Genomic DNA, 11,671 nt, shown 5'->3' with positions numbered 1-11,671 from the left:
TGATCTTCTTAATAAAAGGATATGCAAGAAACCAGTTGTAGTAATACCCTAAGAACATTTAAAATAAAGCATGAGATTTGTAATGTCTTAAAGCTCACAGAGAACACTAAACAAGCCCATTATCTTCTCTACATGCCAAATGTTAAATATCAAACTGGTCACAAATTAATAAAACAATTGTTCAAAGGAAGCATTTCATTTGTGTAATATAATAATTTCAGCCTGACCAGGTGGTGGCACAGTGGATGGAGCATCAGACTGGGATGGGTCAGACTGGGATGTGGAAGGACCCAGGTTTGTGACCCTGAGGTTGCCAGCTTGAATGCGGGCTCATCCGGTTTGAGCAAAAGCTCACCAGCTTGGACCCAAGGTTGCTGGCTTGAGCAAGGGGTTATTCAGTCTGCTGTAGCCCCACGGTCAAAGCACATATGAGAAAGCAATCAATGAACAACTAAGGTGTCGCAATGAAAAACTGATGATTGATGCTTCTCATCTCTCTCTGTTCCTGTCTGTCTGTCCCTATCTATCCCTCTCTCTGACTCTATGTCTCTAAAAAAAAAAAAAATCCAGTATTTTACATTTTGAATGCTTAAACCTATTAAACATCAGAAAACTAAAAAATACTAATAAAAATGAGGTAATATAAACTGAATGTCATTAAACTTTTTAAATCTAAAAATCTAGATTTTGATATCTTACATTACTCTTACTATAATAAACTGTTGAAAAAGTGAAGTAGCATTAAAACAGATTAAGCTCAGAAATTATAAGTATTCAGATGTATAGCTTTTCATAAAAATAAACACATCAATGTTATAAAGTCAATAAATAGAAGAGTATGAGCACTATTTACTTCTTTCCAGTAACTGGCTATTTCTCTGCTACCCAAGGAAAGCACCATTCTCACTTCTTTTCTCATTTGATCAGCTTTGCTTATATTTGAAATTCATATAAATAGAATCACACAAAGGGTAACATTTTCTTTCTGATTTCCTTTATTTGACATTGATTTCTAGCTACAACTAGACAATTGCATATAATTGTCTATCATTTACATTGCTATATAGTTTTCCGTTGTATGACTACACCAGTACTTAACCAGTGCATGATTTTATAAATATTTATTTCCACTTCAGAGTGATTATGAATAAATAATGCTACATTAATCATTTTTGTTTATGGCTTTTTGCTACATATATATTGGCATTTTATTGGGTACATAAAGGTACCACAGTTTATGAGTTCTAGACATTAGGGTTCTTCTGGATATTACAGATAGTCCTGAAATGATCATTTGAGAATGTGTATTTATTATGCTTCTGTTGGAAATATACCAAACATCATAAGATATACCAACGTCCAACTTTATTAGTTTATTAGGTACTACCAAAGAGCTTTTAAAAGTGTTAATCCTAATTTACACATCCATCAGCAGTTTTTGAATGTTTTAATTATTCTACAACTTACCAGTAGACTTGGTCTCATCAGTCATTTCATTGTAAAATGTTGTGGCTGTGTGGTGATCTCGCATTATATTTTCAAGTTGCATTGCCCTATGATTAATGAGGTTGTGAACATTTTCATTTGTGTATTGGCCATTTGGACATCCTCTATTATAAACAACTTTTTTTTAAAAAAGTATGATTTAAGCAAGTTTTAATATCTCTATTCATATTATTCTGAAACTGAATATGAGGTTTCTGGAGCAGGAAGCACCTCACTACTACATGGTCTGTGTTTTCTCCTGCAACAACGTGATGAGAGCCTGCTTGGACACCAAAGGGGGATTTCTTTTTCATTTTTCTTTGAATCAAATTATTCAGTTGATTTTAGTTTGATAAGAACACTTACACATATCTATCTTCTTAGCTTATTTTAAATGTACAACACACTTGATTATATTACAATGTAATACAGAAGATTTCTAGAGCTTATTCATGTTATTTAACTGAAACTTTATGCCTATTGATTAATAACTTCCATCACTCCCCTCAACCCCAAGTCACTGGAAACCACCATTGCAGTCTTTGATTTATGAATTTGGTTATTTTAGATACCTCGTAGAAGTAGAACTGTGCGGTTCACGGCTTTTTTGTGTCTGGCTTATTTCACTTAGCCTAATGCAAGGTGCATCCATATTGGTGCATAGTACAGAATCTCTCTCTTTTTAAAAGGTGAATAGCTTTCCATTGTATGAATATCCATTCACCTGTTAATGGATATTTAGGTTGCTTCCATATAATAGCTACTATGGATAGAACAGTAATAAGCACAAGGGTGCTACTATCTGTTCAATTTTTTTTAATTTTATTGAATTTATTGCAATGACATTGGTTAATAAAATTATATAGGTTTCAGGTTTCCATTTCTCTAATATATTATACTGTGTATTCACCAGCCAAAGTCAAGTCTCCTTCCATCACCATTTAGCTACCCTTTACCCTCTACAAACTCCCAGCACCGTCTTTTTCCTCTGCTAGTTGGCATACTATTGTCTGTATTGATGAAGTTTGGTTTTTGTTTATTTTGTTTTGCTTAACGCCTTCATCTTTTTCACCCAACCCTCCAAACCCCGCCCTCTCTAACTGCTGTCAGTCTGTTCTCTGTATCTATAAATCTGTTTCTATTTATCTATGAATCTGTTTCTATTTTGTTTGTTAACCTATGTTGTTATTCATTAGATTCCACACACAAGCAAAATTATATGGTGTTAGCCTTTCTTTGTTCTATTTAACAGCATACCATTCTTCAGGTCCACCCTCATTGTCACAAAAGATGAGATTTTCTTCCTTTTTAGAGTCGAGTACTATTCCACTGTGTAAACATACCACAGCTTTTTTATCCACTCAGCTACTGATGGGCACTTGGGCTGCTTCCAAATCTTGGCTATTGTAAACAAAGCTACAGCGAACACAGGGCTGTATATATTCTTTGGAATCAGTGTTTCTGGTCTCTTTGGATATATTCCTAGAAGTGGATTCGCTGGGTCATAAGGCACTGCCAGTTTTAATTTTCAAGGTAACTTCATACTACTTCCCACTTCATACTACTTCCCACTTCATACTACTTCCCACAGTGGCTGCACCAGTCTGCATTTCCACCAACAGTGCACAAGGTTTCCCTTTGCTCCACATCCTTACCAACCCTTGTTTGCTGATTTATTGATGATAGTCAGTCAAGTATGAGGTGATATTTAACTTGCATTTGTCTATTGACTAGTGACTTTGAACATTTTTTCATATGTCTATTGGCCAAAGAACCTATTCAGGTTCTTTGCCAATTTTTTAATTGGGTTGTTTGTGGGTTTGTTTGTTTTGCTGTTAAGTTGTATAACATCTTTATAAATTTTGACTATTAACCCCTAATCAAGTGTATCATTGGTAAGTATGTTCTCTTATTCAAACGGTAGATTTTTTTCATTTTGCTGATGATTTCTTTTGATGGGCAAAAGCTTTTAAGTGTGATGTAGAGCCACTTTTTTATTTTTTTATTTTGTTTCCCTTGCCCAAGGAGATAAATCAGAATAAAATATTGTGACAAGAAATTGCCAAGATTTTACTGCTTATGTTTTCTTCTAGGATCTTTATAGTTTCAAGGATTATATTTAAGTCTTTCATTCATTTTGAGTTTATTCTTGTATATGGTGTGAGAAGGTCATCTAGTTTTATTATTTTCCATGTATCTGTTCAATATTCCCAACACTATTTATTGAATAGACTATCCTTACACAATTGTATTGTTTTTCCTCTTTCGTCAACTATTAAGTGACTATAAAGATGTGGGTTTGTTTCTGGGCTCTCTATTCCATTTCACTGAACTATATGTCTATTTTTATGCCAGTACCATGCTGTTTTGATTACTGAACCCTTGCAAGATAGTTTTATATAAAGTAGCATGATTACTCCAACTTTGTTCTTCTTTCTCAAGATTGCTGTGCCAATTTGGGGTCTTTTTGTAGTTCCATACAAATTTTTGAAATATTTTTCCTAGTTCTGTTCTGTGAAATACACCACTGGTATCTTCAATATTAAAGGGTTTTTTGTTTTGTTTTGTTTTGTTTTTTACATCACAGGAAAGAAGTCTTGAAGTTAGGAATCTCATGTAACTTATGCTGTGCAGCTGCTATTCCTCTTTTTTTTTTTAAGAGAATCTAATCTTCTTAATAGAAACACTTTTGTTTTAGGAATAAAAGCTGGTATTACCTGGATTTTTGACCTTTTAGAATATATATGTGTTTATTTATATTGGGAAGGGACATAAAGCAAACAATATTTCTCCAGATTTTATCCTATCTTCAAATATAAATACATTCTTTCAGGCAGTTAAATTTCTCTGCAGTTTTCACTATCTGTTCATCATTATTTAATTTTCAAGACCAGCCTATTAATCCAAGTTGTTTTCTTTACCCAGAAACCCTAACTTCCTAAAGCATATTTTTTATTATTTATATGTATTTATATTTCTTCAAAAGTTTTGGAAACTATGGACAATTGATATTTGACAAAGGGGGTAAGAACATATATTGGAGTAAAGACAGCCTCTTTAACAAATGGTGCTGGGAAAATTGGACAGCTACCTGCAAAAAAATGAAACTAGACCACCAACTTACACCATTCACAAAAATAAACTCATAATGGATAAAAGACTTAAATGTAAGAAGTAAAACCATAAGCATCTTAGAAGAAAACATAGGCAATAAGCTCTCTGACATCTCTCGCAACAATATATTTGCCAATTTATCTCCACGGGCAAGTGAAATAAAAGACAGGATAAACAAATGAGACTATATCAAACTAAAAAGCTTTTGTACAGCTAAAGACAATACGAACAGAATAAAAAGACAAACCACACAATGGGAGAATATATTTGACAATACATCTGATAAGGGGTTAATAACCAAAATTTATAAAGAATTTGTAAAACTCAATACCAGGAAGACAAACAATCCAATCAAATAATGGGCGAAAGAAATAAATAGAAACTTCTCCAAAGACGACATACAGATGGCCAATAGGCATATGAAAAAATGCACAACATCACTAATCATTAGAGAAATGCAAATTAAAACCACAATGAGATATCATCTCACACCAGCCAGAATGGCGCTCATCAACAAAACAACACAGAATAAGTGCTGGCAAGGATGTGGAGAAAAGGGAACCCTCCTGCAGTGCTGGTGGGAATGCAGACTGATGCAGCCACTGTGGCAAACAGTATGGAAATTCCTCAAAAAATTAAAAATTGAACTGCCTTTTGACCCAGCTATACCACTGTTACGAATATACCCCAAGAACACCATAGCACTGTTTGAGAAGAAGAAATGCACCCCCATGTTTTTGGCAGCATTGTTCACAATAGCGAAGATCTGGAAACAGCCCAAGTGTCTGTCAGAGAACGAGTGGATTAAAAAGCTTTGGTGCATATATACTATGGAATACTACTCAGCCATAAGAAATGATGACATCGGATCATTTACAACAACATGGATGGACCTTGATAACATTATACTGAGCGAAATAAATAAATCAGAAAAAACTAAGAACTATATGATTCCATACATAAGTGGGACATAAAAATGAAACTCAGAGACATGGACAAGAGTGTCATGGTTAGGGGTTGGGGGAATGTCCATATGCCAGACCAACACTCTATCCACTAATCCAATGGCCATGGCCTATTTTGCTTATTTTTTTTTTTTTTTTGATATTTCAACCAGTGACTCTAGTTATCCTTGGCAAGCAGATTTCTTTTTCAAAATTTGGTTCATCATAACCAGAAGTTGAAGTTTTACTCAAACTATAACCATTTCTAAACTTCCGATCATTTGGCATCCTACAAAAATTTTACTTTTCATAGAATATTTTTCTCACGTGCATATTTCATTGTTTAATATTCTCAGTTTCTATATATGTATCAAGGTTCATAATTAAATGGTTCTGTGATTAAACTGGTTTATATTTGTATTTATCACTTGACTCCAAGAATATGTCAGTATTGCTTACCATTTTTATCTCTGTCACCTAACATATGAAAACACTCAATAAATACCTTCCAATTCTTATGAATAACAACAAAAGCACACCAGAAAAATATAAGAAATAATCTACAAAATAGATCTAACTCTCAATTAATGCTAAATTGGTTTAAGTTCAATAAGTTATTATATGTTAGTTAAAAACATCTTATTTGAAAAGATTCTCTAAGAATAAAAACGTAAATATACTTAAATTTTACATGAGATATTTTCTTTGTACCAATATTATTAAAAATTCAAGCACATAATTTAGATAAATTACTTTTAAATGAAAAAAAAACAACAACATGCTGTTTCTTAAAATTCTTGAAAGCTTCTGAATGAACTAAAATGAACTAAAAACTAGAGAGTAAATAAGCATGGTTGTATATACATTCTAATATCAGAGACAAATGTGATAAAGTTTATTAAAATATTAGATATAAAGTTGGAACTTGTGTAAAGAGTAATGTTTCATAGCAGCACATTTTATAGATAGTCTCTTAATAAATAAATATAAAAGTTATGTTACCATCCTGAATCCTCTATTCAGTATACAATATTAATTTTCTGATAAAATTCTCATCTTTGATATGTGGTTTAAATATTCTCAATAAGTTACCTTATATACTACTTTAAAAAAAATTACAACTATTTTTGAGTCTTAATATCTAATTCCCAGTCCCTAAAATCTGCTATTCCAATGTATTTTCTATTATTGCAAAATTACTCAAGGGTGAAAAAAAATTATGAATATATTGGCTTACTAAAATTTCTAGCCAAAATTTTTTTCCAAAGAAATTTTGTCAGAACTAAAAACATCAGTCTCTATTAGCAAAAAGACAGTATAAATATTAACTGTTAAAATAATAACACTTTATGGTTAAAGAGAATTAAAACTTTGCCATCAATATATATCAGAAGTAAAACTAAGCTAATTTTATAAAAGAATATAATTTTTTAATCTGTTTAATGAACTTGGTGTCAGATGGATTATTTTTTATACTTAAGCTTCTTAGAAAAGTGAGTAATATTGGTGTAAAGAAAAATGCTTTTGGAACTAGTTTTGTTTTTGAATTCTAGTTTTACAATCCATTATGTTCTTGACCTTACATTTTTGTTTCCATCCATGTGTACAATTTGGTGCTAACACTATCTACTATTTAGACTTAACTCACTGAGATAAAACATCCACTAAGTGCCTACCAGAACTCTTGGCTCAGACTAAATATTCAAAATATGCTACTTTTTATTTTCCTCATTTGTTAATGTTATTTTGTCAATTAAATTATTTTCATTTGTTTCAATATTCATATTGTAACCACCATATTGTGTTGAAACATTTTTAACAAAATTTGACTAAATTACTTTCCTTTTCCAGAGTAACACTCTTAAAAAAGTTAAATCTTATGAGAAACTTGAAAATAAATAAAATACTTTATTGAGGAAAAAATAGTTATAAACAAGCTTTTTGTGGTATGACCCGTGTGTCTGGGCCTATTAACATCTCAGGGAAAAACAGTGAAGATGGAGCTCCATCTCATTGCAGAATATTAAGGAGCTTAATAATTAGATAATAAAAATTGTCTTAAACATGGATAAAGCAATATAGTTCATAAAATATAGATGCAAAAAAGAAAATTTTATGAGGCTAAACATAAACTTATGCCCTTCTTTTATTATGACCAGCTGTTGCTATTGTTACCCTGTACTGAATCTTAGGGAAGCTATACAGTGTATGCCAATTATACCTCCAGTTGAAATGATATATTCTAAAATACACTGTCCTCAAGGTTTAAACATCTTGTCACATATTTCAAGATTTTCTTTTTCTTTTGTCCTAATTTAAGGATTAATAGTTGTCTCTTTGAGATACTGATGTAATATAGTTTACATAAATATCCAGATGTGGGATAGCTAGATCATCTGGTAGTTCTATTTTTATTTTATTTTTATTTTTTTGAGGAAAGTCTCCATATTGTTTTTCATTGTAGCTGCACTATTTCACTTTCCCACCAACAGTGTACAAGGGTTCAGATTTCTCTACATCCTTGCCAACTCATATTGTCTTCTATTCCTGCTCTTGTTGTTTTGATATTAGTCGTCTTAATGGGTGTGAGGAGATATATCATCATGATGTTGATATGCATTCTCCTTATGATTAGTGACAAGCATCTTTTTATTGACTTTGTATTTTGTCTTTGGAGAAATGTCTACCTAAGACTTTAGCCTATTATTATAAAGTGATTAGTAAGTTTTGTTTTGTTGTGTTTTTTTTCCTCACATATTTTAAAATTAACCTCTTATCTGACATATAGTTGCAAATATTTTCTCCCATTTCATAGTTTATTTTTCCATTTTATTGGTTGTTTCCTTTGCTGTTCAGAACCTTCAGAAGGAAAAAACAAACAAAAATTAAAGAAAGGACTCTGAATATGTAACTGATTTGCCCAAGACCACAGAATTAAAAAAAAAAAAAAAAGCAGAATCAGAATTTGAATTTAATTAATCTGAATAACCTACACTTGTTTGTGTAAAATAAACACATAAACTTTATTAAAGCTTTTCTTGGAATACTAGATGAAATATTAACTGTTTTCAAGAACTTTGAAAAGTAAACAAGAAATACCAGTATGAAATTTTGGTATTGAAGCCAAGAAGGAAATAGCAATGCGTGACAGACCCTGTAGGCAACATCTGCTTTTGTTTTATAAAGTACATTTTTATGGGAAATTACTCTAGAAGAGGCTACTGCCATCTTTTATTTAAGTCAATTCCATGCATAATACAGTATAGTTTATGTATACCATCTGAGAAAAAGGACCACGTATAAGAACTGTAATATGTTTATCGAATCTATCTTCTAAAAGCATGACCCATATGTGAATTGTACCAACAATTTCAATTGTCACAGTGTCCTGCTGACTCACAGATATTTGATATAATCTCTCAATAATATCTGGAACTTTTTTCAACCTTAGTATACAAGACTAAGCTTATTTCTTAGTAAATAAAATAAAAATAAATCAACTCTTTATGACATTTATCATGACAGTATTTTGTAGTTCAACAGGATGATTGGAAAATAAGGGTGCTCTATTCTCTTATTTTATTCAAGATCAATAAATACAGACAATAGGGAAAAGGTGAAAATGTTATCAACATAAATATTCATCAAATACTTTGAAATTTTTATTTTACTTATGAAAATAAATATATATCATATATTTGAACTGACCAGTGATATATTTATATTGTTGGAATTATGTGGATATATTCTATTCTGCATATGATTTAATAACACCAGGCAGTTCTTATTTGAATCACTCACAATAGAAATATATGGAATGACAACATCCATTTAAAAACAACCTGCTACCCTTCTAAAAATAACACAATTATATAATTTTACTGTGCAGAATTAGCTCCTTTCTGTCTTAGAAAATGTGAATATTTTAATTGCCCACTTATTTTGGTTCAAATATTATTATAATTCTTTAAATTGGGTTCTTTTACAAAATTCAGAGATTGAATAATTATTTTCAGATTAAAAATGTTAGAAGACAATTTACTGACTTTATCCTCTTTCTTTGATGTCTAAATATTTAGAGTAATTTTGAATGACTCTACATGAACTACTTAATATTAACAGAGTTTAATAATTATGTAGACTTTTAGTCATAAAGTATTTAGACATCGAAGGTATTTTATACAGCATCACTCTTAGATAAGTCACCATTCGAGGCACATCTTCCTGCACCTTAAAAAATAAACCAAATAAGGGAAGACCATCATCATAGTTCATCAGGGTCTATCTTCAAAATAAATATGAATTCTGCTTCCATATCAAGCATGTACAGACTATCCATATCTTTAAAACTGCTTCAGTTAGCAATACCGACTGGTTTTGAAGTACTGTGATCTCCCCCACTATCCAGTATGAATATTATATAGATAAGGTTTCCAAGATGAGATTCTGGGGTTAGAGGACAGCAAAAATGTATCACCATGCTCTGGTGTCTTGCACAAATTCATACTTAAGGTGAGCCTTCAGCAACTGTAAGCTTAATGCATAAATAAATGTTATTACAACCATTTTTACATAAAGCGGCCAAATAAAATCAGTGCCAGGAGCTCTAATTAAATCTGACAAGCCCAGCTTATCCATACAAATCTGATCTAGGAGGCATCAGAACTTTTAGGCTTGACTGACATCATTGGCTCCATATTCTTTAAGCCAGTAAATATTTATGCTGAAATGGCACCTTTACATTAAAAAAACTGAGTAGATTAAGGAAAAATATCTCTTCTAATTTAATACCAGTAGCATTAACATGTTGCATCAGTAGCCAGAACAAAGGAGTCAATGGGTCAGAAACTTTTTCAAATAGTTTTTTGCTTATGATTGCAATTAAGTGACCATATCCATAACTACCAGTTAAGAGTAGAAAAATAAAGAAAAAAAAAAAAGAAATATACATAAATAAATAAGGAGAAAGAAATATAGATTTAAAAAGATAAACTGAGTAAAAATATTATGTTTTAGATGCTTTCTGGTAGCATCCTGTCACAGACTATTATATTTTTTCAGATAAGTTCCATAGGGACCTAGTATTCAAAGAGGAACAGCAAGAGGATCGTTAGCCAGAGGGGTGGATTTATGCCTTCTTCCCCCACTTTCTCTTTAAAGCAGAGTAATTCAACTTTTATCTATACTTTCATGATATTTTACAAGATATTTCATGGAAGAAAGGAGCTCAGCTGTCTTTAAAAAATGTGGTAGTATTGCATTTTTATAGTCCCTATATCTAAGGAAAAAAATAATAGGTAGCAAGTAAGGAGGTGAAGATTTAGGCATTTAATTATCTTCATTTTATATTTGGCACATCCTATGTAGTATTCTGTTACCCACCAGCTATTAGCTACAGAAACATGGATCTTTTACAATTCCCATCTCTATCTGCAAAAATCATCTCTTTTTATGTCTTTCTGTTTACCTTAGACACTTCCTGAAGTAGAACTTCATTTGTCTCCTGACATGTTCTATACTCCCAATTCCATAACTTCGCTCACTTTTTCTTTCTCTACCTAAAACACCCTTACTAAGACTCTTAACCTGTCTTCAAACACATCTTTTAAAATCTCCCTCAAAAGAAGATATATTTTAATGTCCGTTCTGCAATTCCCATCTGGATGGGAACTTTTTCTTCTTCATATTACATGTTGCAAATATAGATTATGTATTATCTATTTGCTTTTAGTTTTTGTTTTGGTAAATTAAAAAATTAGAAGTATAATAGTGAAGAAAAGATACTCTGAGATTAGAATACCTAAGTGCAAATCTCAGTTTTGCTTCTTGCTGGGTGCAACTGAGCTAGTAACTTAAGCACTTGGTTCTTCACTTTCTTTATACACAAAATAGAAAAATAAAATTTACTGTTTCCCAGGCATTTTGTAAAGTTTAAATAAAACAATAATGATAAAAATAGTACTTTGTACATAGTAATTGTTCCATGAAGCTATTTAATATCATTATTTGTTTTGTGAATGTTTATTATTTTTCCAAAAGATGGCAAGGACTTTGCACTTTGTTTATCCTGTTATTTATATTTTATAAGAAATATAAATTTACTTAATATATAATAGCTAAAGATTATT

This window comes from Saccopteryx bilineata, chromosome 6 (assembly GCF_036850765.1).
Source record: "Saccopteryx bilineata isolate mSacBil1 chromosome 6, mSacBil1_pri_phased_curated, whole genome shotgun sequence".
Classification (NCBI taxonomy): domain Eukaryota; kingdom Metazoa; phylum Chordata; class Mammalia; order Chiroptera; family Emballonuridae; genus Saccopteryx; species Saccopteryx bilineata.
The sequence above is the reverse complement of the archived record's forward strand: the minus strand, read 5'-3'. Positions refer to the sequence as shown.